The sequence below is a fragment of the Dasypus novemcinctus genome, chromosome 5 (assembly GCF_030445035.2).
Source record: "Dasypus novemcinctus isolate mDasNov1 chromosome 5, mDasNov1.1.hap2, whole genome shotgun sequence".
Classification (NCBI taxonomy): domain Eukaryota; kingdom Metazoa; phylum Chordata; class Mammalia; order Cingulata; family Dasypodidae; genus Dasypus; species Dasypus novemcinctus.
Window position 1 is genome coordinate 10,469,112 of NC_080677.1, and position 3,961 is coordinate 10,473,072.

The following is a 3,961-nucleotide window of genomic DNA, read 5'->3' on the forward strand; positions in this document are numbered from 1 at the left end:
GTGCTGAAATTGCCATACCCAAGAGGATGCATACTGAGGCTTGCTATTCCACCAGGCTGCGTCCGCGCAGGGCAGGGGGAGGGCCAGGCCAGCCAACGAGGGCTGCAGGTCCTCCCTGTGACGGCCCACCCCCCTTCTCCACCTCCTGCCCACCTCAGACCAGGCAAGTCACCCTCTTCGCTCCAGCCCCCTCACATGCCTCCTTTAACTGTCTTCTGGATCTATCTCCCTCCCTCTGCTCAGCCCCAATCCCCAGGAAGGCCTGGCCTGAAACTGCAGGACAGGGGACACTCTTGGGAGTCATTCCCTCCCCACCCCTGCACTTCCAACAGCTGGCCAGGTCTTGCTCTTAAGTCCACTCTAGGTCATGGGTAACCCCTGGGGACCCCTCATGTCACGGAGAACACGCAGGCACTGATCAGGCTGGATCATTCCTTCCTTCTGTTATTCAGTGAGTAAGGAGCATGAGTCTGCCACTGCCCTCGTGGAGTGACGGGAACAGCCACAAGCCGAGGCTCCGGTCAGCATGTGGCAGGCATGATGCAGGGTCCAGCTGAGGGAGACCCGGAGAAGAACCGGGAAGAGTTGAGCAGTTGATGGAATTTCTCTTTTCTCGTTGGCTGCCAGGAAGGTTGGAGAGATGGTAAATATCTTTAGCCCCGTTTCTGAGTCGACCTGGTTCTTGTTGTTCCTCCTCCTCCTTTTGCCTTCTGCTTCTGTGTTTTGCAGTCTCGTTGCTTACAGGGTCTGTGTGTTTTATATAGTCTTAGTAACCTTAATCATTTCTGGAACAAGTCAAGGTAGCTATGCAGGGACACTGACTGGGCACGGCTACTTGTGTCAAGAGCCTAAGTTTAAAGATGGAATTCACATTCTAGTTCCCCAGGAAGCTCGGAGCCTTGGTGTACTCATTTAGGAAAAGGGAAAACATAATCAAGGATTAATTTGCCAGGGCTGCTATTAAAATCCCACACAGTGGGTTGGCTTGAACAGCAAGCAGCAATTAGTTCCAGAGAGCAGAAGTCCAAACCCCAGGCGGGTCCCCTAAGTCCAAGCCTTCTGGCCCTGCTGGCCGCATGCCTGGGTTCCTTGGCTGGCCCTGCCGCAACCCCCCCCCACACACACACACCCAGCCACCTCATCGGGTTCTGGCCGCCTGCTGGCTTCTTGCTCTCCCTGAGGCTTTCTCTGATTCTGGCTTCTTCTGTTGATAGGATGCCCCGTGAGGGGGATTAAGACCCACCTGATTGCACTGGCCCAGTTAACTAAAAAGAGCATCTTCCAAAGGTCCACGGGCCCTTCCCAGGGGAAGGCGGATTAAGGGGAAGAGCATGTCTTCTTTGAGGGGTATACATCAACCCACCACCGCAGCCCACCCCGTCCAGGAGCCCTGCAAAGCCAGGGCCACACGGCTGTAGGCAGGGGGCGTCCTGCAGAGGTGGCTCCTTTCAGAAGACCCTTTCTGGCTGGGGAGTCCCGGGGGGTCCCACCTCTGGGTTAGTCCTGCCACTCCCCTTTCCGGCTGGGTGACCTTCTTCACTTCACCTGCAGCACACGGGTGGGTGCGAGCTGGCTGCGCCTGCGCGGTGGAACCTGGGCGGATGAGCCTCGCGGGTGAGCTGAGGTCGGGGCGTGGTGGTCCTTACCAGCCTCAGGGACACAGGGGCAATCGGGACCACCTCTGGACTCCTGGGGGGAAGCGGGGAGGCCAGGTCCCACGCGCGCGGTCTGCCTCATCACGCCCCGTTTGCACGTCCTGGGATTTCTTTTTAAGTGAATGTTGAATTCCAGAGACAAGCACAAATCTAGTCTCCATCTCCTGAAAGACCCACGCCATCCCCTGCCCCTGGGGAAAAAGCCAAGCGCTTTCGATGAAAAAGGGGGCCGCAGATGGAGCCGAGCAAAAGACCACCGCACTAAGCAACCCTGCTTTTGCACGGCCGCCGGAACCCCGCCCGCAAGCTCGGCTAATCGCCCTCACCGAGGCGCAGGGGGGTTTGGCGAAGGTCCGCGCCACGCAGAGCCCGGCCACGTCCCCCGCCGTTCCGCCGATGGGCAGCTGCGCCGCCCGCTGCCTTCATTTGCTCTGGCCAGCCAAGCCTCTCCAGGCAGGGGAAACCTGAACCGCGAGTGATTGCAGCGGAGGTTCTCAGCAGGGAGACCCCCAGAGCCCCCGCTCCCGTGCCCGCCCCAGCGCCCTTCGCCGCGCCCGGTGCCCCCTCTCTCGTGGAGTCTGTGGCCTGGGAGCTGGCAGGCTCCTTGGCCACGGAGGCGCTGTCTCCCACGGGGTTTCCTCGGTCAATCGATTCTCTTTTCCAACGCAGGCCCGTGACTTGCCGAACGGCAGGACTTCTAATTACGCTGAGAAAACCAAGAGCTTTTTAGTCGGGGTGTTTGCCTGGCAGCCAGCTGTGCCCTGCGGTCCCCATGGCGAGGTGGCTCGGGCACTTCCAGCCTGTCCGGCACGGGGGCTGCAGCTTCTCTCACCTACCTGGGCCACCTGGCTTTGGCTCCCAGGCACCGCCCCGCCACACCTGGCCGGGCACCGCCTAACCCAGACCCCATCCCTTCCCTCCCAGGGTCCAAAGAAGCGCAGACGGGGCTTTGAGAGACACCGTTCCCCTGTGTGCGCACGGGGCGGGGATGCTCCTGACCTCGGGCAGGTAGCTCCTGTCCTCAGCTCCTGCTCTTTACTCAGCCCTCGTTCAGGAAGTGCTGGCCAGGGGCCCCCGGGGTCCAGGTAAGCTTCACCAAGCTGACGTCTCGTGCCTCCGTGCGCCCACGTGTTTTTCCCTTTTGCTGGAAACGTCTCCTCCGCCACCCTCCATCGCCACGGCTGCCCATTCGCCAGGTATGTACTGAGCGGGAAACTGCAGGTCCAGGCCCTGAGCCCTTTGGGGAGCTGAGCGCTGGCTGGGGCAGGCCTGTCCGACCAGGGGAGCCAGGTGCCCGCGAGCACCGAAATGGAGCAACGCAGAGCGGTGCTGTGAAAAGGTTATTCCGCCTTGGCAGGTGTTTCCTGCGCTCACTCCTCTCTGTCCCTCCCCTGCCTCCGCATTTCATCGACCCTATTACCGTAAAAGTCCCCAGCCTGAAACAAGCTTGTATTTAACGACAGGTGCGGTCCTTTGTTCACCACATCCTCGACGGACGAACAGGGCATCTCCGGGCCCCAGGAATTCTCCCTCCCACCCGAGACCCTGGCAACCAGGACCTGCTTTTTTCTTACTTCAGTTTTGACCTCTAAAATTGCATATTTGTATTGTGTAATTTTTTGATCTGGTTTTAATTTAATGTAATCCTTTTGAGAGTCATCTATGCTGTTGCATGCTGTAGTAGTTTATTCCTTATTGTTATTATTCTTTATCATTATCATTATTATTTTTATTCCTTATTATTGCTATTATGACTCAATCTTATTATTACCATTCTTATTATTACTTATTGTCATTATTATTTTGTTATTTCTTATCATCATTATGACTTCTTATTATCATTATTATATTCCTTATTACCTTATTCTTATTATTATCATATTATCACTCATATTATTATTGTTCCTTATTCTTATGATTTTTGTTGTTCCTTATTATAACCATTAGTATTATTCCTCATTATTATCGTTATTATTGTTGTTATTCTTTAATAACCTTATTAGTTCTTAATTTTCGATTGTATGGATATACCACAATTTCCTTATCCATTTAACAATTGATGGGAATTTGGATTGTTTCCACTGTTGAGTTATTATGAATAAAGTGGCTATGTACCTCCTTGTGCAAACCTTTCTTGCACATGTTTTCATATCTATGAGATAAATTCCTGGTGGTGGGGTTGCTGCATTGTGGAAGGAGAAATGAGCGCATTGTTTCTCAAATTGGCAGTGCCATTCTGCAGTTCCCCAGCAATGTACAAAAGTTGCAATTGCTCCACAACCTTGACACGTCAGAATTGTCCATCT

General features: G+C 54.5%; 1 long non-coding RNA gene across 1 annotated transcript; it reads left to right on the forward strand.

Annotated features, from left to right (window-relative positions):
- Positions 1 to 455: 455 nt before the first annotated feature.
- On the forward strand, positions 456 to 3,607 carry LOC131278602 (uncharacterized). Its single transcript, XR_009185984.1, has 3 exons — positions 456 to 643; positions 2,580 to 2,851; positions 3,119 to 3,607. It is a non-coding gene; the product is annotated as an uncharacterized lncRNA (long non-coding RNA).
- Positions 3,608 to 3,961: the final 354 nt, after the last annotated feature.